Below are 26,921 nucleotides of genomic sequence, written 5' to 3' on the forward strand. Positions count from 1 at the left end.
AATGCAAACTGTTGCAGCCACTGTGGAAAACAGTATGGAGATACCTCAAAAAACTAAAAATAGAACTACCATGTGACCCAGCTATCCCACCACTGGGTATCTACACAAAGAACTTGAAATCAGCAATCCAAAGTAACCTATGCACCCCTATGTTCATTGTAGCACTATTCACAATAGCCAAGACATGGAAGCAATCCAAGTGCCCATCGACCAGTGATTGGATAAAGAAGATGTGGTATATATACAATGGAATACTACTCAGCCAGAATAAAATACAAATTCAGCCCATTTGCAACAACATGGAAAGACCTGGAGGGAATTATGCTAAGCCAAATAAGCCAGACTGAGAAAGACAAACACCATATGATTTCACTCACATGTGGTATATAAACAAGCACATGGACAAAAGACACAGTTCAGTGGTTACCAGGGGAAGGAGAGTGGGGGTGGGTACAAGGGGTGGAGGGGAGCACCTATATGGTGACAGACAAGAAATAATGTACAACAGAATTTTCACAATGATGTAAACTATTATGAACTCAAATTAAAAAATTGGGGAAAAAAAGAAACTAATACTGAAAGAGGAGAGAGGATTTGACCATAATCATAAAGTAAGTTGTTAACAAAGCAAGAAAGAAATTGCGTCTCTTATATTAAGGTTCAGATTGTTTTCTACTCCATTTACCCCTAAGTTTAGTTGGAAAGAAAAACTGCTTTAAAACACTATTATGAATATCAAAGATAAATTATCTTTGAAGTATCTTCTTTCTTATTATTCATACCATTGTTATCTTCTTTAAGGATGCACAATAGAGTTGACTGTAATAGAAAGATATAAAATCAGAGAACAGCAATCTGCATAAAATGGGAAACCAAGCTCTAATTCCTGTATTTCTGGAACACCTAGGGGACAAAAAAAATGCCATTTGTTTTAGAGTTTTAAGGATCTTTTACTTTCTGTTCCTGTTTCATCTATTCATGTAACAAATGCTTTTTAAACACCTTCCACACGTCAGATTATATTCTTCACATTTGCGATGCTCACTAGGTAGGAGTGTGGGCAGTTGATAGTTGGAAATATAAATATGCAGTGAGAACAGAGAAAGCAGCTCTACTTTCGGCAGCTGAACAATGCCTTGCAGAAAGAAGAAGGAGCAGAAATTCACCAGGGGTTGGTAACTGCAGGGAGACCTGAAAGATCAGAGAATGTCCGCAGTTGGAATGTAGCATGAGTGACGGGCAGTGGTAGGAAGGAAGACCCTGGGAAGGTCAGAGGCATCATGTAGCACCTCGAGTTGAACAAGGAAGCTGTAAAGTCAGTAGCTTCATAAGCAGGAGAGGTAAGAAAGAATCACAGACATGTTTTGTGCCAACCTCATATCAGAAGCCTGGATCATTACCACTCTGGATCATAATCCAGACTTTCCAATTTATCGGTCAAGATAACGTTTACTCAATCAAATTTCCTTTTGCCTTTCTGTTGTTGTTGTTCTGTGTGGTAACAAAACTTAGTGCTGGCAGCCATGGCCACAGCTATTAGAGGGAGGCAGCGCAGAGAAAGACACATGGTCGCAAAATCAGGTAACGTTAGTCAAGACACATGGATGCTGAAGAAATGACCCTCGTGAATGCATCTACGTTTTCTGTTTGGGTCATGCCTCATACTCTAAAAAGCATTTTAAATATGCTTTTAAATCTTGCACTCATGCTGCAGGACCATTGCCATGAGGCAGTTGGAACAGAAGTTATAGAACATGCTTTAGGCAAAGTGAGTATACATTATTTGAAAACATCATTCATTTTTAGAATGCAGCTTTTCACCAAAATGAACATTAGAGATTGTTTAGCCGAAAATCTGGTACAAGTTAAAAAAAAGAAAGAGCCTAATTCTTCTGTGCCCAGACAAACTTGGGCAGGGTGACTATTCAGATGTGTGTCCAGCCTCCAAAAGCTGGCTACCTATTTCACCTCAACCATGGCTCAAACACAAGGCTGAGGGCCAGACTCATCATATTCTCAAAGAGGCAATCAGCTGCCTAGCAAAGAAAACAGAGGCCGTGAGAAGGCGTGATGCCATGAAATAAATTAGAATGAACATCCCATTTTTATCTCCATGGCAGTCAGCCCATTCCATTCTTTGCATGCTATTTTCATATGTTAACAGCAGTTTGAGAGCTGAATAGGAGGAGAGGAGAAATGGTTTAATGGAATGAGTGGGGAAGAGAGAGCAAAACACTCGTTGACTGTTAATCCAGACCCAGTGAAACCCAGTTGTGTCTACTGTCAGCATGAAGAATTGGAACTTGATTCAGGGGCTTGCCATTGAAATGAAGAAGGCAGGGGCCGGCCTGGTGGCACAGTGGTTCCACTTCATTGGCCTGGGGTTCGCCGGTTTGGATCCCCGGTGAGGACATGGAATCGTGTGGCACGCCATGCTGTGGTAGGCGTCCCACATATAAAGTAGAGGAAGATGGGCATGCATGTTAGCTCAGGGCCAGCCTTCCTCAGCAAAAAGAGGAGGATTGGCAGCAATTAGCTCAGGGCTAATCTTCCTCAAAAAAAAAGAAATGAAGAAGGTAGCATCCTCACCTAGCCTGGCCATCTCTGCCTCTCTTTTGATCCCTGCTTCCGTGGCCTCTGCAAGCGTTTACTGAAGACATTGACAGTTCCCTGGTTCTTCCCCAGTGGTCTGTCCAGCTGGGACTATAGAACCCTGAACTGTGGCTTGGAACTCTTCCAGGAGGAGAGGGGAGAGCCTCCTCCAAGCTCAGCAGTCCTCCTGTGCTTACTTCACTCTCATCTCAGAAACTGGTGCAGCACTGCAGAAGGCATGATGCCGTATGATGGGCTGGGTGCCAAGCACTGAGATCGCATTAGAAAATGGCCAGTTTCAATGGCAGATTTTATCCATTAAAACCTATTACTAGTTCCCTCCCAGAGCCCAGCTGGTTTCATTATAGAAAATTGGAGTGCAATGATGTCAGGTTCGTGCCATAAAAATGAATAGGAATCTTGCTTTCCATTATTTTAAATTGCAGATTGTTGCACTGATATGTATTTATTTTTGTCATTTCTCTCTGGCCCTGGTTGAGGGTCTGACCCTTGAATAATGAATAAACAGAAAGACACATGTTGGCACTTGAGCCTTGCCTGTGTCACCCTGTTTTTTCCTTCCATTTGTGACAAATTCAAAGAATGCAGCATTCTTAAATGGGTTTATAATCTGTACTCTTTTAAGCTGTCACTCAATCTCCATCTCAGAAAATAGGCTGTCGAAACTAAGGAGGAAATATTTCATAGAGACCTCAACATTGCAAACTTGCTTCTAGGCTGAGAGGCAGCCCTTTGCTTTAGGATTAAAATAAGAACATGGAATAATTGCTGCTTATTAAGATAAAGCAGGTTCATTTGGAAATGCCAGGTACATTTTAGCAGGCTTAGAAACGATGACTTCTTTTGTTTGGGCATACTGGAGCTTTCCAGATGTTTCTTTCAGACCCAATGATATTTATAGAATGAATCTCAAAAGTGAGCAAAAGGGCAAAGCAGTAGTGAATATAATAATAATTATAATGAATGTGGGTTCATTTTAAAGTATCTTCTCGTCAAGAGGGTTTTATATCTTGTTGCTCTAGCACATTCGTGGCCACTGAAGTATAAAGCCCCAAACTAGAGTGAGTCCTAGAATTACTAGAGATAAGAGAAGCAGTTGAAGTACTGTAGAGATAAGAGAACTTGTATCCCATGGCATCCTTAATTTTGGGGAAAATGTGCAACTCACAATGACCATTAGGAGCCTTATGATCAGAGAACAATGCAGATTAAAAAGCCCACAAACAGGGCTCGCCCTGTGGCTGAGGGGTTAAATTTCCATGCGCTCTGCTTTGGTGGTCTGTGTTTGTGGGCCCAGATCCCAGGCATGGACCTACTCCACTCATCAACCATGCTGTGGAGGTGTCCCACATGCAAAAAAATAGAGGAGGATTGGCACAGATATGTTAGCTCAGGGCTAATCGTCCTCAAGCAAAAAAAGAGGATTGGCAGCAGACATTAGCTCAGGGCAAATCTTTCTGAGCAAAAAAATTTTTTTAAAAAGCCTGCAAACAAATAATAATTGCTTGAATTAAAGAATAATTAAACACTATTGTTTTCAGAGAGGCAGAAAATGTCCTGGTTCATATTTTCTTCCTAGTCTGCTAATTAGAAAGTGTGATAAGTAGATTTCAGAAATGGCAGCATGAAGGGCAACTGAAGGAACATTCTCCACTAAGTCCCATTCTTCCAGGTAGCTCAAAATCCTCTTATTGACCATGGCCACAATAAATACAGAATCTGGCCTCTCTCTGAAGTGTCATCATGCTTACGTTCAGCCCTGTGGCCAAGGAGAACAACATGGGGGCCATGATTTTCCCACTGTCAAATTTGAATGTGAGAAATGGAGAAACATCAGAAAGCTTTTATTCCCCCCAAATAAAAGTCAATATTACCCTGAGTTATGTGTCAGCACAGTGTTGAGAAATTCAATCTCAGTCATTGTTGGAACTCCCTGCTCCTACATTCATGACTGTGTGAGAGAAACTTGAGATTTGACAAAGCCTAAAACACTTGGAGAGGTTTCCAGGATGTAGCTCTATGCTCGTCATCCATGATATGGTCATTTTCTAAGCACAAAGAGTCCCTTGCACGAATGTGTGTCCACCACTATGTGTTACACTTGGAGCAAGATCTTTCATGAGACTAGGATTCCCCATATCCAGATCTCATGACCTAGATGCGACCCTGGGTCATTTGTCTCTGAGGTCCACCAAGTTGCCATGGAGTGGAGTAGAAGTTCTCTTCACAATCTTGGAGAAGTTCCTCCTCCCTCAGTTTGATCGATTGTGTCTTCCTTTCAAACGCTTTCCTCCAGCCTGTCTTTGCCTTCTGGCAAGGTCTGCTGCTGCCCACCTTTAGAAACACAGCATTGACTTTCCTGCTCTTTACTGGAATGTGGTGCCGAAACCTGACAGCTTTTGCGAGTTATTAAAGTATTTATTAAATCTAGATTCAAGTCCTGACTCCATCACTTTAGAAAACTAATAAAGCTTTCTGTGACTTTTTTTTTGTAAAAGTGGTATAATAGCAGTGCCAATATCATAAGGTTACTGTGAAGATTAAATTTTTAAAAGGCATATATATTCCTTAGCTCAGTGCACATAAGAAACACTCTTAAAATACTACTCATTAAGATGGTATTGTGGCTCACCCATTCATTAGGTCCTGTACTTCAGATGTTGATAGGACCAACAAATTTCTGAAACCGGTTGACGATCTGCACCAGAAGGTGCCAATATCAACATGCATGTTCCTGAGAGAGAAATAAGGGACAAGCACCTCTCTGTGATTTGTTCTCCAGTCAAAGCCCAGGCAGGACAAATAACAGAGCATTGATCCATGGTCCATCCTGTGGCTCTAGACATGAATATTTCTCTTTGTGTTCAATTACACTACGCTCACAGGCACAGCAAACTACACCTAAACCCAATCTGCCCTCTGCCCTCAGCTCAACTAAAATTCCCCAACACAACTCAAGAAGAATTGCTTTTCAAACAAAGCTAGTATTGCAAAGGATATAGATATTTCAAGGGAGAGAGCTTTGGAGAAATAGTTTGCCAGAGTTTGGTGGTAGATCTTGGCAGAGAGATTCTTAATGAGTGTGTTAAATAGAACAATGGTCAGCCCCAGATATAAGATATTAGATCCTAATCTCCAGAACCTGTAAACATCACTGGGTTTGGAAAAAGAGTTTTTACATATGTGATAAAGAGACAGAGAGACTATCCTGAATTATCCTGTGGGCCCTAAATGCCATCACATGTATCCTTATAAGAGAAAGGCAGAAGGAGATTCAAGACACACATGTGAAAATGGAGCAGAAAGATTTAAAGCTGCTGGTCTTGAAGACTGGAGTGAACTGACCACAAGCCAAGGAATGCGGGCAGTCGCCAGAAGCTCGGGGAGGCAAGGAACAGACCTCCCCTACAGCCTCTGGAGGGACAGTGGCCTTGCCGATACCATGATTTTGGCCAAGTGAGACTAATTTTGGATTTTTGCCTTCCAGAGCTGTCAGAGAATAAATTACTGTTGTTTTCAGTCACCAAGTTTGTAATTTGTTTTAGTAGCCACGGGAAGCTAATACAGTGGGAAAAAAGAAAGTGAATGACAAGAAGACAAGAAAATATAAAGACAGTAAAGGGAAGATGACAATGCACCATCCCTTGTGAGATTAATGCTTCACGCTCTTACAGAATTCAGTGGTTCTGAGCGTGGCATCCCTGGGGCTTTAGAGTAAACAGGCATGTTACTGAAACTGCCGTGAATTAAGCGTAGCCTTAGAGCAAATCGCTCCATGAGTGCAAAAGTCTGGCACAGAGGTTAATCAGCCAGAGTAAACGGATGTGCATTATAGTCAACTATCTCAAGTGCAGCATCAATGAGCAAGGCCGAGGACACAGTGGCATGAAGAGGAGAGTGGGTTCTTTCAGGTCCCTGTATAGCTACTGAAATAATGTTAAATTTTATGTTTTGCTAGTGAAACAATAGAATTCTGTGCAAGTGGTGCCTGCAAGATCTGTTCATGGTATATGACTGCCACCTGCTTTATTGTCATAGGAAAACACAGACTAAACAAAGTTGAATATTCATCCAGTTTTTCAGTTGGGTCCCTTGGGTTAACGATGGGAGGCAGCAGACGATGCACAAACAAACTGGCATCACTACGAAAATCTGCCCGCACAGAAAGACCACCACAGATGTCACCTCTCCTCCCCAAAATAAAAATTTAATTCACATATGAGAACAAAATTTGAACTAGAAATTTTCTAGTAGAGGAAAAAAAAAGAGATGCAGTATTTCTCAAATAAGCAGAACCTAAGTTTTCAAATCTAAATAAATGAAGCAGATAAAAATAGAGTAAACAGTTTTCAGAATAAACTGTAAAAGAGATTCTCAGATTTACATCTGAGTGATATCACTTGAATATAGAAGACAACTTTAAAAGTAATTGAAAACAATGTGCAGAAAGATGAATCAACATATTGTAAGAACTCAATACTTTCATTAATTTTTTTGCTTTAAAAAGAAAGGAGAGCTGGCTCCATGGCATAGTGGGTAAGTTTGGCATGCTCCACTTCAGTGGCCCAGGTTCATGGGTTCAGAATAAAATATTTAGGAATACACTTAATAAAGGAGGTGAAAAACCTTTACAGTGAAAACTGCAAAACATAGCTAAAAGAAATTAAATATGACACAAATAAATAGAAAGATGTCCTGTGTTCATGGGTTTGAAAACTTAATGTTATTAAAGTGGCCATACTACCCAAAGCAATCTACAGATTCAATGCAATCCCTATTAAAATTCAATGGCATTTTGCAGAAATAGGAAAAATCATGCTAAAATTCATATGGAATTTCAAAGGATCCTGAATAGAGAAAACGGTCTTGATAAAGAAAAACAAAGCTAGAGGCCTCACACTTCCTGATTTCAAAATGTATTACAAAACTACTGTAAACAAAACAGTATGGTACTGGCATACTGACAGACATATAGACTAATGGGACAGAACAGAGATCCCAGAAATAAATCCTTGCATGTATGGTCAAAGGATCTTCAAGTGCAACAAGGTGACACAATGTGGAAAAGACAGCCTCTTCAACAAATGATGTTGGGAAAACTGGTTATTCACATGCAAAAAAATGATTTTGGACTCTTGTCTTACACCATATACAAAAATCAACTCAAAATGGATCAAATACCTAAATGTAAAACCTGAAACTATAAAACTCAGAAGAAAACATAGGAGAAAAGCTTCAAGACATTGGATTTGTCAGTGATTTCTTTGATATGACACCAAAGGCACACACAACAAGAGCAAAAATAGACTAATGGAACTACGTTAAATTTTGAAACTTCTGAGCAGCAAAGCAAACCATCAGCAGAGTGAAAAGGCAACCCATAGAATGGGAGAAAATATTTGCAAACCATATATTTGATAAGGGGTTCGTATCCAGACTATATAAAGAACTTCCTTAACTCTTCAACAAAAAAACAAATAATCCCATTGAAAATGGGCAGATGACTTGAATAGATATTTCTCCAAAGAAGATATACAAATGCCAAGAAGCACAGGAAAAGATACTTAACATTACCAGAATGAGATATCACCTCACACATGTTAGGATGGACACTATCAAAAAAAAAACCCAAAAATAATAAATGTTGACAAGGATGTGGAAAAATTGGAACCCTTGTGCACTGTTGTAAAGGTAAAACGGTGGGAATGTAAAATGGTGAAGCTGCTATGGAAAACAGAATGGAGTTTCCTCAAAAGATAAAAAATAGGATTACTGTATGATCTGGCAAACCCTCTTTTGGGTATAAATCCAAAATAATTGAAAACAGGATCTTGAAGAGATATTTGCATACCCATGTTCATTGCAGCATTATTCAGAGTAGCCAAGAAGTGGAAGTAACTTAAATTTCTATTAATAACTGGAAAAATAAAGAAAATGTGGTGTATGCATATAATTATTCAGCTTTAAAAGAGAAGGAAATTCTACAATATGTGACAACGTGTATGAACCTTGAGGACAATATGCTAAGTGAAATAAGCCAGTCACAAAAAGACAAATACTGCATATTCCACTTACATGAGGTATCTGAAGCAGTCACACTCTTAAAAACAGAAAGTAAAATGGCTGTTGCCAGGGGCTAGTGGGAGGGGGAAAAGGGAGTTGTTCAATTGGCATAGAATTTCAGTTTTGCAAGAGGAAAATATTCTAGAGATCTGTTGCACAAAAATGTGTATATAGTTAGTAAAACTGTACTGTATATTTAAAAACTGGTTAAGATGAAAAATTTTATCTTTTTACCACAATACAAAATTGGTTTTGATTTGCTTGATATGATTATGACTATGTAAATATAAGTTGTGAGAATATGAAGTGTTGTGAGATAATTGTTGGTAGAATTGTAAGTAATTTGTTTATTTTTCAAATCTTGGATTTTAAGGCAAATTGTCATATGTATAGTAAGTTCTCAATAAATATCTCTTGAATAAATGAATAAAGTGGTTCACTTGTTGGAAGACAAAATAGATATAATAAAGGAACATTAAATGGGTAGGTTAAAATACAATTAAAGATTTCATAGCAAGAGCGAAAATTATAACCAAAAAGTGTAAACAATATAAATTCTCATTTCAAAAGGGTGACAAGTCTCAGACTGGATTTTTTTCATTCATATATTTGCTACTTTTAAGAGAAATACTAAAACTAGATGGGATGGGAAAACTAAAATTACAATGTTTGGTCAACTACATAAATAATGAAAAGAAATCAGGACTAGCAATATTAAAATTAAATCAGATATTAAATTTAAAGCAGAGTATATCACATTAAATTTAAGCAGAGTATCCAAGATAAAGCATAACAAAAATTTAATAAACTGAAAAATATTGGAACTAAAAAAAGTGCAAGAAGCATAATGTAGTACAAGCTCTCAGCTTGTTGTCATCAGCTTGTGACTAATTAAGTGAGAAGAGAGAGATGAAAGCTAATGAATGACATTGCAAAAAAGAGCAGGTAAATAGTCATGATTTAAGTACTCTACAAACTAGACATTTCTGATGACTTTTGTTAACAGTTGTATATTGCTTTTCCTCATGATCAAAGATAATAAATGCTGAAAAAAATTCAGAAAAAATGGAAAAAGTCATCATGTATTTATTAACAAGAATGAAACTCAAAAACATAAGTGAAAAAGCAAGTTATAGAAGAATTTTTACCATATACCACAATTTATATGAAGTGAAAAAATATGAAACAACAATATATATAATATATAATTATTACAAATTGTTATATATAATTATAACAATATTATACTATTTATTATAATTTATATTTTTAAAATATTGTTTTATTAATGATATATTATAATATTACATATAATTACTATATATAATTATATATAATTGTTGTATTTATAAATGTATAAGTTATATATATATACTCATATATACATACGCGCACACACACACACACTATAGGGAAACGCATAGGCATGAGGAACACTCCATTCAGAATGGCATTACCTGTGATGGTGGAAGAGGGACGTCATCAGGAAGAGAACACAGAGCTTCCACTGTTTTCCACATGGTGGGCAATTTCCTGTATAGGACATGTAACCTTATAACCCGCTTCATCTGACTCCTGTCACCTTTCTGGTCTCACCTCTTGCCACCTGCTCCCTTGTTCTCTATGCTCAGCTACACTCAATTTCAGTTACTAGATGATGCCATGATTTCTCTTGCTTCTGAGATTTTGGACATGCTTTGTGTCCTTGCCTGATTCAGGCCTCCCTTCACAGGTCTCAGTTTAAATGTCAGTTCTCCTAGGAGGCCCCTCCTCTCTCCTGCAGCTGGTTTCGACACCCCTACTGTTTTTGCCCCCAGCTCCCTGTTCTTTCCATCTCACTTTATAGCACCATTTACATAATTGTCTATTCTCCCTTTTATACTGTACCTTTTGGAAGGCCTTGTCTCTCTTATTCACAGTTGTTTCCTGGGGAAGATCAAGGAGGGACACAATAAATGTTTCTAGGATAAATGAACAGTGAATGAAGCAACAAAAGAATGGATGAATGCGCATGAAAAACTCCACGTCTTGCCTTTAGGGCAACGTAATATCTCTTTTCCGCTGATGACTGGGATCATCACATTTCTGTCTGCTCTTCCTGTTGGAATACTCATTTCACTCCAATTATGGTCTCACTCTCACTACTTCCCACATCCCATTACACCCACTGACATTCTAGAAGTGGAACAATATTCCACTGAATTGAACAGCAGCCCAAGCCAACCAGCCCATAATCCTGCTAAAGGCCAAGCTCGGATACAAAACACAGGCCCTGTGACAGGAGGTACATTGGGGAAGCATCATCTTACCCATGTGACAGCCGACCAGAAGGGGCTTAAAGATTAACAGACTTTCCAAGGAAAAGCTGGGTCTTTAACACAAGTGTTCTGACTCCAATGTGTATTATTTCCCTGTGGGCCTGGAAGAAAAAAAATTACTATCACTATTTCCTATCTCAATCTCTAGCTCTATCTCAAAATCGCATTACCAATTCAAACTTTTTATTTAAAAGAGAAGAACCACAAGCTCAGAGTATTTAGCAGGATCAGCAGATCCCAAAGACAAATAGGAAAGAGGATAATCTCTTAAGTCAAGGTCAACATGTGCAGTTTAACACTCTTGATGGAGTAACTGGTAAGTTTAACTACATTATCTTCTTTTGACCTGTAGGAGGGTAATGTGATCACTGGAGAGAGCTCTGGACCAGGAGGCGGGAGAACCTAGTTCTGTTCCCCACTTGCCCTTCTACCAGCTGGGTTACTTTAGACAAGTCAATCTACCCCTCCAGACTACACTTTCGATGATCTGTGAATGACCTAGGTCTTTGTTTTACAAATATTATTTCGTGTGGCACAGGTGCCCCAGGCCCATCCTCTCCCCCAAGGATGCTGATTCAGACTCTGCATTTTTAAAGCTCTCCAGGTGATTTTGATGTAGAGGCAGGTTTAAGAACTACTCAGCTGGATGACCTCTGAAACCACGTGACTACTTCTGTATGGTTATGTGAGTATACCATATGTGATTCGTCTCTTCTCTTACTGATGGACAGAGTTCGCTTCCAAATATTTGCTATTATGAGCAGTGTCACTATGAGCATTCTTTCTTGTGTGCATGTGTTCCTGTGCAGGAAACTGTAGAGTAAATACCTAAGAAAGAAATCACTGGATTCTAGAGTATGTGCAATCCTCACATTTTCTATTACCAAATTGTTCTCCAAAGTGGTTTCACCAATGCATATGCCCACGAGCGGTGTGCAGCAATTCCTCCTGCTCTATAGCCACGCTTACATATGATGTTGCCAGACTTTTTTATTCTAAATATTTTGAGTAAATGCTTTGAATAAAATTCTTCGAGGATGGACCGTTCTTAGTATCTAGTGTTCCTTTGCTGGTGCCCTACATATGTCCTTAGTCTTCCTGTTGGGGAAGTTTGTAGAGAAAGCGTCTGCCTTAGTATTCTAGTGCTGTCTACATACAGGATTTGAACTAACTTTGAGAAGGAGGAATTCTGTTCTGATGTCCCTCGCTCAGATTCCAGTTTATTTGGAGGTGTCAAGTCTGCAGTTGTCTGTGTTGATGTTTATTACAGCTTACTATGAAATTAATAGGAATTGATAATAATCACAAATTTGTGAAATTTATATCAGTTTTAATTGCATGGATAAGTGTAATAGTGATTTAGAATGTGACTTTATGTTACTAATCAATGAAAAAAGGATATCTTCTAAATGGGTGGATGGAATATGCATATAGCAAGTTATCAGAGGATATTGACAGCTAAAGAATTTCTTCTTTGTTTGTACAAGTGGACGTATGTCTCCACAGTCCCCTAATGAACTCCTCAATTACACATCCCTTGAAAATAGTTTCCTTAGGCCTTGGAGACCTTGAGGAGGTGTCTTAGGTGAAAATATGTGAAAAATAGAGAAGGAACAGACAGTTACAGTTGACCATATGAAGTTAGACCTACAGGGCTTTTAGAATGAGAAGTTGCCCAGAAATTAATAGGTTGGAGGTCATAAAAATATGAAAATATGTGTCCTATGAAGATAGAATATTCTTTCCTATCCCCCTCACTCACGGAATATTGAAAGAATTACAGCAGACACAGTAGGATTTTGAGAATATATTGCTAGATACCTGAATGTCAAACTGAAAGGGCCCTGGTTCTTAATGCAGGGTGTCAGTCTGCCTCCATGTTAGAAGCAAAATCATCTGGTTGTCCGCCTCTCTGGGAGCTATGTGAGGTGACCTGGAGAGAGCTGAGTTCAGAGCAGAGTGTTCTGATCGTCCAGGAGCTGGGTGTGTTGTGTTTCTGTCCTTATTCCAGCTCGCCAGCCTCTAAGCAGCAGTGGGATGGAGGAAGGTGAGAGCCGCTGAGTCTTTCGAGTTAACCAGGCTCTACTGTGAGGGGAGATTCAGGGAGAATTTGAAGTGGAAAAGTGGCTAAGATAATGAAAAGAACTTGAGTTTGACAGACTGTTCTTCTGAGAGAGCCTCAGATTTTTATAACCAGATTGGATTGTAGAAATCATTGGACTGGACTAAAATTTTAGTTGGAAAGGGATGGAAAATGTGATGTTTGCTCTAGTGGTTCAAGTTTCTGAACAGAATGTGCAGCTGTGAGAATATAACTAGCTCTGTGTTTAGCCATGGCTGAGATGAGTGAGGTTCCTTGCACAGACTGATGATTATTATAATTTTCTTATTATAAAAATAATACGTATTTCCTGCAGGAAACACGCTTTGTCTTTACTCTTGATTTTTCTCTAGTTTTGGTTGATAGTTTTAGTTTATTTGGGGAGTGTTCTAGAGAAGGCAATGTTAGATTACCTAGAATAAGATGATTTTCATGGCCATATTGAGCCTGTGTACACAATTAAAGTTTCCTTGGTTTCCGGTGATTAAGAGAATCAAAAGTTTTTCAAGAAGCTCCCTTAGGAGAAAATATCTGTGTGGAAAAGTAGAGAAGAAGCAAGCGGTTACAGCCCACCACAGGAAGGCAGACCTGCATTCCTTTAGAATTTCCTTCATGGAACCCTCCTGAATTCCCTGTGGAAAGAAGACATGGCGACTTTTCTTAGCCAAATTCACATATTTTGAGCTTTATGAATTAGTGATGATGAAGACTATTTAGGACTAATTCCTCCTACTCAAGTCACAGAAGTGGGCCATGTGGTCTGAGGCAGGATAGCTCAGAAGTCCAAGTCACAGAACGATCATGAATAGTATATTGGAGCCCAAAGGATTGAATTGTCTGCCAGGCATCAGTGTGCATTTAACAGTACTTTGAGCCCTTACTATATCCAAGGAGGGCACATTTGCCTAAAATACTTCATTTAATCCTCACAATAACCTTATTGGTCTCATTGTATAGAGGAGTAAATCGAGGCTTCAAGATATTTGATAACTTTCTCAAAGTCTCTGAACAAGTGAGTAGCAAATCCAGCCCAGCAGCTTTGCTCTTAATGAGTTTTTCAGTATTTGGTTGTGCTATATGTAGTCTGGAATATGACTTTGCAGTCAGAGCATATTTTAATCTAGAAGTAAAGTTATATTCCCCAGAGATCCAGATTGTTAGAAATGCAGATTTTTTAATAAATCCAGATTTGAGAGGGGAAGTTCCTATTGCAAAGTTTGTCATCAAGCACAGAAAGGGTAACATTTTTTGTTTTCCAGGTATCTAGCTAATGAGGAGTTCTGAGAGGAATGTCAATGCATGTGCTTGCTTAAGATATCCCTAAAGGGCCAGGAGCAGAGGCTTACTGGGAAATCGGTGTCAGCATTTGGCGTCAGCATCAGTATTTGGTTGTGCTCCTGGCAGTGGTCCTTGTGTACCTGTGGTCAGGATGTGGCCTTTGGGCTGAACATATTTTTATGTTCTTGCATTTGTGGGGAAAAATGATCTGTCTAAACTACAGCATGTCTCAGAAGGAGTGTGCATGTGCAAAGACATGGTCTTGGTGTTTTAGGTAAATGAAAATTTGCCAGGGGGTTGGGACCCAGGTGGGTAGCACCCAAGGAGAGCACCTAGGTGTCTAATCACAACATAATTGTTACCTACCAATTCTGCCCCTACCATTAGAATGGTAACCCAGCGTGGTAAGTACAGGGATCTGCACTTTGTGAATCAACCCACAATAAATAAAACCTCTGAGGACAGCCAAGTAAATATCCCAAGGCCTAAGTTTAGAGCTATTTGTGTTGGGCAGCCCACGTTTCAGCATCAGCTGTACGTGTTAATCCAAAGTGGACTGGATAACTGGCTACTGTGTAGATTTGGGAAGTGCAGTTGATTATTCCTGCTTGGCAGAAAGTTTCTTTAGAAAGCCAAGACACATATGTGATCTCCTAGGAGATAACTTGGGAAATTTAAATAATTAAAGGAAACAGAATATGCAATCAAGTAAAAAAGTAGAGAGAAGAGGAAGAACAAGGTGTCAGAAGATGTAAGCAGTTGAGCAATACCTATGATGGGGATCTCACTGCATTTAAAAACCCAGGCCACCCCTGGTAACCCACAAAGGATAGAGAATGGTATCTAATACCTGAGTGGGGCTACAAATGTCTGTGCCTTTCGTTCCATCGGTTTAAATCCTATCTCTTCTTTTTAGTATTCTCATTGTATCAATGACACTATATGTTCTTTACTTTTAAATATAAATGTTTTCAGATGTATATGTAAGTTTATCTTGTTTATCCTATGTTTTTAGTTAGGTTTATATAATCTATATAAAATGTAACTCACTAATTTAAGGTGTACAATTCGACAAGTTTTTTCAAATTCATGCAGTCATGTCACCACCACTATCACAGTCGTAGTACAGAACACCTCCATCACCTCAAAAACGTCCCTTGTGCCCCTTTGCCGTCAATCTCCCCCCAACCCTCTAGACTCGCTAGCCCTTGGCCATCACTTATCTATTTATCATCATAGCTTTGCATTTTATGAAAAGATATATAACTGGAATCATAAAGTATGTCGTCTTCTGTGTCTAGCTTCTTCCAGCTAGCATAAAACTTTGTAAATCTACCCATGTTATAGAGTGTTTTAGTTAGTTTAGTTAGTTTGTTTCTGTTTATCCCATTGATTGCACAGACCACAATTTGTTTCTCCATTTACCAGGTAATGGACCTTTAGGTTGGTTCCAGTTTTCTGTTATAAATAGCTCTTCTATGAACATTAATGTTCCAGGCTTTATGTGAACCTATATTTTCATTTCTCTTAGATAATATCTAGGAGTGGAATTGTTGGGTCATATCAAAAGTGTAAATTTAAATCTATAATAAACTCCTAAATTGTTTTCAAAGTGGCTGTATCATTTTGAATTTCTCACAGCAGCGTGTGAGAGAGTTACCGTTCCACAGTCTTGTCAGCATTTGGTATCGTCAGTCTTTTTTTATTTAGGCCCTTTTAATAGGTATGTAGTGGTAGCTCATTGTGGATTTAACTCAGATTTCCCAATGACTAATGATGTTTGGCATCATTTACGTCCTTATTGGCTATTTGTACATCTTCTTTGGTGAAGTGTCTGTTCAAATATTTTGTACATTTAAAAAAACTTTTTTTATTATGAATTGTAAGAGTTCTTTATATGTTCTAGATACAAGTCCGTTGTAAGATGTATATTTTTCAAATATTTGGTGTAGTTTGCAGCTTACCTTTAATTTTTGCCAACAGTATTTTTATTTTAACTTCCTATTTTGATATAATTTGACTTACGAAAATGTTGCAGAAATTGTACTGAGAGTTCTGTAAAAATTCTGCCGGGACTTTGGTTGACTTTAAATTTATAGATCAGTTTGGGGAACACTGACATCTTAACAATGTTGGACCTTTCAATCCATGAAGAAGATACAGCTCTGCATTTATTTAGATATACTTTGATTTATGTCATAGTGTTTTGTAGTGTTCAGATGCTATACTCATCTTGTTAGATTTAGACCTGAATATGTCTCTTTTTGTGGTGCTATTGTAAATTGTACTCCTTTCAAATTTTATTTCCAGTTGTTTGTTGCTATTTATAGAAATATAATTGAGTTTTGAGCATTGGCCGTTATTTCCTGAAAATTTGCTAATTCGCTTATTAGCTGTAGAATTTTTTTAAGATTCTCTGGGGTTTTCTACAGGGGTAATCCTATGGTCTGCAAACAGCGGCGGCTTTACCTCTTCCTTTCCAACCTATCTGTCTGAGTTCCGCTCTCTTTCCTTCTGTGCTGGCTAGGACCACTAGCTAATTTGTGTAAGAGTGGTGAGAACAGACATCCTTGCCTTGTTCCCAGTCTCAGGGTTAAAGTATTTTTTTTTTTTTTATCGTTAATGAATGCTGAATGATCAAATGTTTTTTACAATTTATATAATCACATAGTTCTCTTTTTTTTCTGTTGATATTTTAGGTTACATTTATTGGTATTTGAATGTTGAACAAGATTTTGTGTTCCAAGGATATCTCTTGAAATGTTTTGTGCCTTGGTTTGGGACAAAATTAAGTTACTTGGAATTATTTAAAACTTTGCGGCTTAGACTTTCTAAGGCGTGTCTAGAACAACCTCACTCTAGGATGCTTTGGCCCCATGGTCTTAGCCTCTTTGGGCTGCTATTAAAAAAATACCATACACTGAGTGGCTTAAACAACAAACATTTATTTCTCACAGTCCTGGAGACTGGGAAGTCCAAGATCAAGGTGCTGGTCGATTCAGAGTCTGGTGAGAGCCCGCCTCCTGGTTCACAGAGCATCCTCTTCTTGTCTTCTCACTGTGTCCTCATGTGGCAGAAGGGGTTAGGGAGCTCTCTAGAGGCAATTTCATAAGGGACTAATCCCACTCATGAGGGCTCCAGCCATGACTTAATCACTTCCCAAAGGTCCCGCCTCCAAATACCATCACATTGGGGATTAGATTTCAACATATGAATTCTGAGGGGACCCTAACATTCAGTCTAGCACCCCACTAGTGAGGTAACACAATCCTGAGGACTGCATTCTCTGCTCCATGTGTCAGGAGATCTTTCCACCCTGCGTCGTGATAGCATGAACTGCACGCAGCCTTGTGATTCTTGGCGATTGTTCTGACTACTTTCCAGAGGTTCTTTCCCAGATTGCTTAGTTTCCTCACACACATGCACAGATCAGTAGGCAGCCAAAGACACAAGAACAGCCCTCTGCCGGTCTCTGGATCTCCCTTCTTTGCTTTCCAGCACCTTCCATGCAAATCCCTGGTCTCCCTCCTTCCATCCCAGACTCCCCGCTGCTGTCTCCTCAGTTCCGTGAGGCCACCTGGCTTTGCTTTGTTCCCCTCCACGTGCGTATAACCAATGGACCTCTGCAGGGAGTGAGTTGGGGTACCCCTAGGGCTCACCTCATTTGTTCCCCTTCTTTCAGAGATCACTGTCTTGTGCTGCCTATTGTTCAATTTCTGAAATCTCCTGGTTCATACATTTTATCTGATTTTCTAGGTTGGACGAGAACTCTAATCGCTGTTATTCCCTCATGGCTGGAAGTAGGAATCTTTCCCTCTTATTTTTAATGCTTGATTCTGGGTTACCTATTCCAGAAAGATCTCCCTGACTACTCTAGTTCGTATTCTCTATTTGACTCCAGACAGATGGAGTGATTATACATCAGACCCTCTCCCCTGAACCCCTTTGTCGATTGAACCCATGCTCACTATTTCTATATGCATGGACTCGCCTCAGATCCACAGCCAATCTGTAAGATAAGTGTGATTATTTTGCTTTCCATGGACCAGCTAACTAAGACTCAGGAGAGATTAAATTATTTGCCCAGCATAGCACAGCTGATGGTAGAGACAGGACATAGGCTCATATCCTCTGTCTCTTCACATCCCACATAAAAATAAATTCCGTATAAAGAGTTAGACGGAAGAAATGAAAACATGAAAAATTAGAAGAAAATATACATGGCTATTTATCCAAGCTCTAGATGTGAACAAAGGTAATGGGTGTAAGACATAGATTATTTTGTTGTAGGATTGTACTGGGACCAGACCAGGCTTCCAGATTTAGGCATTTAATTTGCTCTCCATCTTACTTCATGAATAACAATAATGTGATGAACATCTTTTTGTATAAAATTTCCCTCCCTCTCCCATTTGAATTATTTCTTTAAGATAAAATTTTCAGAATTTAGGAATAATGTTTGTGCGTATTTTTAATATTCTTTACAGATATTTGTTAAAAGATGGAGCCAGTTGATATCCTCATCAGCAGTATATGAGGATGTGTATTGCATTATATATTTACTAAAATTTGTATCATCATTTTTGTATCTTCACTAATTTGCAAGAAAAATGACCTCTTACTTTGCCATAAATTTTTTCCATTTCTGGTATGACTGTACATTGCTTTAAAAGTTTATTAAAAATTACTTCATATTTTTTTTGCTTTATGGGAGGACCTAAGTGGGTTTTTTAAAATTATTGATCTGATCCGTAGAAGGTAGTTAAATATTAAGGACATTAATCTTTTGTCACATTTGTTACAAAAATTTTAATAATAATTTTATTTAACCAAAATTTTCATGCAAGAAATGGAGATTGCCTTAGAGAAGTAGATTAGAGGAAACCAAGTCTGTACCTGCATGAAATAAACATCTCTGCTGCCAGTTAACTATATCTGCCAAACCCTTCAGATAATACCTGTATGTAGCTGGCTTTCTCTCCACCCTATTTCCACCCTCCATTTTTGAGCTACAACTTCTCCTGTAAGTGGGATCTGAAGTATAAACAAATGGTAATTGTCTTTGATCTCATCTTCTTCTCGCTTTCCTCCTCCTCTAGACTTTTCTTATGCATTAAGTATCATAACATTCACAAGATGGGCCTGTGAACCATCTGCCGTTATAGAGAGAGAGCAGTTGAGAAGAAATCATGTGTAGATTAGAGGCTGTCTCCTTCTGTCACTTAAGCAAGCACATCTCAGATTCTTACTGTAGTCTAAATGGGAGGCTAAATGTCTGGGCCATTTAAGTTGCATGAAATTAGCTTTGTGTGGTTGGACAGTTCCCCTGAAGGGCCCAGGAGGAGCATCGTTCCATGAATAGCTCACTGGAATCTTTTATATGGAATGGAGAAGAAGGACAAATAATGCCAGTTAAGGAAGGCAGAAAGCTAAAGACAGTGACATAAGATATTTGTACAAAATCTGTTTTGCATGACCATATCCCTGCCACGTGAAAAAGCCATTCATTCATTCATTAGCTCATTCATTCACCACACATGGCACGTCCTGTGCAGGCAGTGACAGGTGTGTGTGGGTGTGGATTCAGTCACGGTTCCTACAGGACCTCACAGTCTAATGGAGGAGCAGACCGGTAAATAAATAACTGAGTGCTATGACTATGATGGTGAGCTTTGCAATGACATATCTCAATTAGAATCCTAGCTCAGGAAACTCACTAACTGTGTGACCTTGGGTTTAAATTTTCTGAGGCTTAACTCCATCATTTGTAACATATGCTAGTCCCCCCTTATCCACAGTTTCACTTTCCATGGTTTTAGTTACTCTCCATCAATGAGTATTAAATGGAAAATTCCAGAAACAAACAATTCATAAATTTCAAATTGCACATCAGGATGAGTGACAAAATCTCATGCTGTACCACTCTCTCCCGCCCAGGACATGGATCATTCTTTTGTCCAGCATCCTGAGCATCCTATAAATCGCAGTGCTTGTGTTCAAGTCACCCTTATTTTACTTAATAGGGTCATGTGGTCATGTGTCTCTTAAGGACAAGGATACGTTCTGAGAAATGCATTGTTAGTTCATTTCATTGTAGTGCGAATATCATAGAGTAGACTTGCATGAACAGAGATGGTATACACTCCTAGGCTATATGGTACTAATCTTATGAGACCACTGCCATATATGCGGTTTGTCATTGATTAAAACATGGTTACATGGCTCATGACTGTAAGGGGCCCAAAGCACAAGAGTAGTGATGCTGGGAATTCAGACATGCCAAAGAGAAGCAGTGAACTGCTTCCTTTAAGTGAGTAGGTGAAAGTTCTCAACTTAATAAGGAAAGAAAAAAAATCTTATGCTGAGGTTGCTAAGATCTATGGTAACTTTTATCATAGTATATTGTTATAGTTGTTCTATTTTATTGTTATTGTCGTGAATTTCTTACTGTGACTAATTTATAAATTATCATAGAAATGTGTGTGTACATAGTATACATGGAGTGAGGTACTATCAGTAGTTTCAGGCATCCACTGGGGGTTTTCGAACGTAGCCCTGTGGATAAAGGGGGGCTGCCATATGGATAACAACATCTATCACCAAGGAGTTTCTATCAGGATTAAATATGTAATGGTAACCTGAGGCCTGTACTTAACAGGCGTTTAATAGGTGATTAAAACCAAAGGCATGGCCAGAGTACAACAGTAATTCAGAAGAAGAAGACACTTAACAAGAAGAGCCATCCCAAAGAGAGGATATTTGAACTAGATTTGGAAGGAAATGTAGGAGTTCACCAGGTGGCTAAGGCAGATTGACAATCGCAGGAAGAGACATGAGCATGCAGAAAATCTGAAAAGAACAAAACTGCAACCAATTTGGGTTGATGTTTGAAAGAATGCATATGGTAAAGGTGAAAGGTCACCAGGGAAGTATGGCTAATTAGGCGTCATGAGGCTTCACATGGAGTCATGGTCTGTGAAATGGCCCTTTAGGCTGAGCAAAGCCAGAAAGTTGATTTTTGTCAGTATGGTGTGAGAGAATTCAATCTCCAAAGAGACTCACATAGCCCAACAGTTGATAGCCAATATATAAGCAGAAAGCCTGTGTTAATTTCCATTGACAAACCTAACTAACGGGAAGAATGTTACTGTTATACATCATGTCACTGTTACACATGATATTTGTCAGCATATCAGCACCTTGTGCCCCTGTACACAGGTGCACAGAAGATGGCATCTCAGCCAAGACAGCTTGAGGCACATTTCTCCCTAATAAGAAGAGTCAAAGGGGCCATCTTTCCGTCTTTCTGAAGATTGTCTCTCTCCTGGACAGGGATGTCACAAAGGCCAAAGGATGCCTCTCTGAATCTTTGCCACAGTGAACAACAGCTGCCCATTCTGGTTGAAAATAGAATTCTAACTTCTTGAGATTGTTAACCCACTTATTTAAACCATGGTTATCTCTTGCTTCCATCTGGGAACCAGTCAGTACCCTGCGGACGACCCTATTTATGTGTCTTTGCTCTGAGCCTTCAGCTGTTGTTCATCAATGTACCTACACTTCCTAGAACAGTGCCTGTCCACAGTTGGCACTCAACAAATATCTCTTAAAGAAGGAATGAGGTATTGGGTTCACTATAGTCTGATTTTATACCTAAATTTTCAGATGGCTATCCTCTGGCCAATTGGGATGAACCACTCTTGGCCCCTTTCTTCCATGTACCTCCTACCACCTGGTGGACTTAAAATTTAGAGTATGGGGTGGGGAGGCTAGTGGGAGGCTTGTGGAGAGAAAGTTAAGGTATGCACTTTTGTATTTTAAGCCAAGGAATAATAACCAGAGAATTAAACTTATTATACCTCCCCTCTTCTTCACAGAAACAACTACCTCTTTTTCTGTGTTAATTATGTAATTCTAGCTTCTGTAACAGATAAACCCAGGATCTCAGAGGGTTCACAGTATTAAGTTGGTTTCTCACTCACAGTCCAGGGTGGGTATTTGGTGGGTGTCTTCCACGTGGTGATTCGGGGATCCAAGTTTCTGCCACCCTTGAGAGCAGTGCTTCTTTATGTGTGGTCCCCAGCCCAGCAGCATCAGCATCACCTGTGAACACATAAGAAATTCAAACTCCTGGGCCTCATCCTGGACATACGAATCGGAAGCTCTGGGGTTGGGGTCCAGCCATTTGTGTTTTAACAGGCCCTCCAGGTGATTCTGACAAACACTTAACAATTTAGAACCACATTTCTAAGAAGGAGGTGTAATTTTGGTGACTTGAATTGGAATTTGCTCCAAGAAATAATGTCGTTATGAGAAATTAGGATCAGTAGGAATGGTAACTGTACCATTGTTCAACAAATATTCATTGAGGTCCTACTGTGTGCCAGACCCCATGATAGGCACTGAAGATACATCCATGATTAAGACACTGATCTATTACTATACTACTTAAGATATTTTGGATTAAATAGGCTTTTGTTGGCTTAACTGGGTACTTAGACTGGTACCAATTAGTAAATGATTAGGCGATTAATAGGTGTTTATCAAAAGAAAATGAAGGATGAAGGAATCATTTTACCTTCCTCGGATTCAGATTCCTAACCTTGGAAAAGAGGGAATTGGATTCCCAGATTATCTCTGGGTCTCTTCCAGACGTATTCTAGTAAAATACACCTCTAGAATTTAGGGAAAAAACCTCCCTTGGTGAGTAGCCATCTTGGCTGCCTATAGTCATAGAAAATGTTTAAAAGAATTTTCTGGAGCAAAGCCCCATCCACAAAGAGAGAGGATTCCCTAGGTTAGGATTAAGAATGATAGTGGTAATAACTATCAAACTTAACAAGTAGTGATCACTGACTAAGAGGCAGGCATTTTACGTGTGTGATTGCACAGAATCCTCACAAGCTTTGAAGGAGTTACTATTGTTGATTCTCATATTAGAGATGCAGGTACCAAGACTGAGGGGTTTAACAAGCTGGCCAAAGCCGCACATTTGGTAAGCGGGCAGATTGGGATGCAAACTCAGGCTTTGCGTGGCTCTAGAGCTTGTGTGCTTCACTTCTAGCTTAAATCGTGGGACCTACTTTAAGCTTCTGAAAACACAAGTAAACCCCTGGGCTACAGTGGGACGGAACTGGATCAGCAAGGGAACAACGTACCGTATTAAAGCTTCTGTAACATATTGATAGCAGATGCATGGGGATGGTAAGATAAAGGCCCTTTGGGAAAGATTGGCAAGAAGGAAGGAGCTTCTACATCAGACAGAGCAAGGCCCGGACATTTGTGTGCTTGGGTCCTGGCAGAGGCCCTGCCTACACGCTGCAAGTTCTTAGACAAATCAAATAACCTTTATGAGCTTTATAAGCGTATGGCCTATAAAATGAGGGTGATACCTTTAATGACGGTCTTGCATGGCCATTATGAGAGTCCAATGAAAAAGATTATAGTGCACGTAAAAACGGTACCCACGGAAGGCATTAGGAAGTAGAGCCGTGCTGCAGGCCTTAAGACAAAGCCACTTACATTGTTAGGGTAGATTGGAAAAGGAGATCCTTGAGCTGGACTTGAAAATTTATACAGATTCCACAGGCAGAGGGATGAGCCCGTGCAGAGACATGGAGGCGGTAGCAACAGCAGATAGTAATTGACTTGTTCAAGCAGGAGGATGCAGTGCCTAGGAGGTGAGCACGAGGTGAGGATAGAGGGAGATGGAGCCTGGTGATGCTTCTAATATTTTCTGTAAGAATGAAAAATCGGTATATTTATAGCAAAGTGAAAACAAAAATATTGTGAAGCATAAATGAGAAATGTTTTGTGCAAGGCTTCTGCAAGCTCCAGAGCACCATCCAAACATTAGTTACGGCTTTTGCTGCTGGTGTTGTCAAGTTACAGCAAGCTAGGCATTGCCATGCTTAAAAGATTGCACATAATTTCAAATGGTCACAGGAAATGCTAAAAAAAATACCCATCCAATAAGAGGAGGGAAGCCATCTCAATCCAAATTGAGGGTGATTTATTACCATGAGTAATCAATAGTAGTAGGTCCACATCAATTTTATATCTAATTTAAAAATTTGAGGTCTCAATGTGCTCATTAAAGAATATAATGGATTTACATATTTTAATTATGTTTTATGGATTGTGAACATAATGTAATTAAGAGTCTTTTCAGGAGGCGTGATGAATGAACAGGGTGGCTCGACATATGGCAGGAGACAGCACACCGAGTGGACTCGGGTGAGAGGAGCCCAGCCCCACGGCTGGTGGCCAGAGCGTTAGGACAATATTCACGGTGATGGGAGCCTAATGACGCTGCAAGGCAGCAATGAGAAGCAAGGAGTGAAGAGGGCCAGGCCAGCAGGAGGCCCAGGGCTGCATCTGAGAGAGAGAGAGAGAGAGAGAGAGAGAGAGAGAGAGCTGCCTGCGCTGAGCAGTCCCTCTCCTGCCTCCCGGCCCCTCTCCAGCTGCCCCTCCTGGCCTTCCTCTCTGCCGCCACACCACCTTGGTTTACAGCCATATTAGCTGTTTTATTTTTTTTTCAAATGTGGTAAAAAAAAAAAAAAAAAACCCTCATCACACAGAATTCACCATCTTAACCATTTTTAAGTGTACAGGTCATTAGTGTTAAGTATATTCACCCTGTTGTGCAAACAATCTCCAGAACCTTTTTCATGTTGAAAACTGAAACTCTGTCCCCATTAAACAACAACTCCTCATTCCCCTCACCCCAGCCCCTGGCACCCACCGTTCTACTTTCTGTGTCTATGAATTTGACTACTCTAGGTGATGGTATTTGCCTTTCTGTGACTGGCTTATTTCACTCAGCGTTATTTCACTCAGCGTAACGTCCTCTTGGATCATCCATATCCGTGAAGCACGCTTCAGGATTTCCTTCCCTTTTAAGGCTGAATCATATTCCATCATGTGTATAGACCACGTTTTCTTTACCGATTCATCTACCAGTGGACATCTGACAGCCTGTTGACTCTTCTCTGCACGGTTGTGATGCCTCCCAGCTGGCCTTCCGAGCCCCAGTCTCAGGGTTCTTTACGCTCGTTTCAGCCCACAATCACAGAAGACCAGGTCACTCCGCTGTTTAAAATCTATTGATCTTTGCATCTTTGTCACTTCTTAGTGTGATTGACAGTGCCCTCACCATCTGGTGCTTTGCCTTGCCGTTCCGTCCCTCTGATCATGTGCCCCCCCGTCCAGGCTAGGCCATCTCTACCCAAAGTTCCTCACTTCCAAACACATTTGCACCTTCACACCTTTGCACATCCGGTGTTCGTGCCTGGAATGTATGAGTCCACTACTTGCGAGGCCCTCTCGGTCCACCTTCCTCTAGACTATCTCTTAACCAAACAAGGATGAGTCTAGGACAGGAGTCGGCAAATTATGGCCAGCAGGGCAAATCCAACCCTCTGCCAGTTTTTATAAATGCAGTTTTATTGGAACGCAACCATGCCTGTTGTTTATGTACTGTCTGCAGCTGCTTTCCCTCTACAATTCAAAGCTCTTTGAAGAAAATATTTGCCAACCCCTGCTCTAGGCCATTGCTGTGTCAAATCCATCTCTGCCATTTCTTAGCTATGATCTTGGGAATTCAACATTCCTGAAAGGGGATAATAATACCCACTTCACGGCTTTATTGTCAAGATTGAGCTAATACATATAAAGCCCTTGGCACATAGATGCCAGGATGGCCTTTAAAGCAATGAGTGTGTCTATGTCGGATTGTCAAACAGACACAGCGCAATCCTAAGCAGTGGCTACAGTCCAGCCTTCTCTCCCTTGACGGCAGCATGGCAAGTACAAAGAGTGTGGGTTTCGGAGTTTAAAACCTTCGGGTCCAAATGCCAAATCACACCTGTTTTTATTGTAAACTTGGGACCTTGATTTTTTCATCTGCAAAATAAGAAAACTAATACCTGGCTCTCAGGTTTATTGCAGGGATTGAAAGCAGCAAGCGTTGGAGCTATGATTTATAGATTAAAAACATACTGCACACAACAGCAGAAAGCAAACTCTCAGAAGAGGGCAGTTTCCTTTCTCGCTTCCTCCCCGTCTTCTAAGGCTGAATTTCACAATTCACAGCTCTTATCGCTTGCTTTGCTCAAATATCTTTACAAAATCCTTTTGCCTGCAGAGTGGACTGTGAATGGGCCTCTGAGCCCAGTGCCCCAGGACTGCTCCCTTCGCTTCTTATCGGTGTCCTTGTGCATCTCACTTTCCTCCTCTCAGGGAAGGATCTGGTAACTGTCCTTTAGATTGGCCTGCAGTCTCCCCTCCTTCCCTGCCTTGCAATTACTATTGGCCTCTAGGGGGAGCTCAAGACTTCATCATCCTTGCTGGCCTGGGTCAAACGCAAAGATACCGAGTCACAGTGGGAGTAGGCTAACAGATACTCAATAAATACTTGCTGAATGAAGGGAGAGATGCATGGAGGGATGGATGTCAGGATAAAGCTAAAGCTTGGCTTCTGAAGGCTTTTTCTCAATTAAAATTTTACATTTTGGGGATTCTCCCTTCTTTGCTTCGAGTTGGGCTTT

At 39.9% G+C, this 26,921-nt stretch overlaps 1 long non-coding RNA gene across 1 annotated transcript in view; it reads right to left on the reverse strand.

Moving 5' to 3' along the window:
- The window catches only part of LOC103549933 (uncharacterized), a 34,610-nt gene extending 12,134 nt beyond the window's left edge, over positions 1-22,476 (reverse strand). Inside the window, exons 1-4 of the long non-coding RNA XR_011524977.1 lie at positions 22,356-22,476; positions 10,986-11,095; positions 10,564-10,602; positions 10,134-10,209 (exon numbers count right to left, since the gene is read on the reverse strand). This is a non-coding gene — a long non-coding RNA (uncharacterized lncRNA). The remainder of the gene's footprint in view (positions 1-10,133; positions 10,210-10,563; positions 10,603-10,985; positions 11,096-22,355) is intronic.
- Positions 22,477-26,921: the final 4,445 nt, after the last annotated feature.

Source organism: Equus przewalskii, chromosome 12 (assembly GCF_037783145.1).
Source record: "Equus przewalskii isolate Varuska chromosome 12, EquPr2, whole genome shotgun sequence".
Lineage (NCBI taxonomy): Eukaryota > Metazoa > Chordata > Mammalia > Perissodactyla > Equidae > Equus > Equus przewalskii.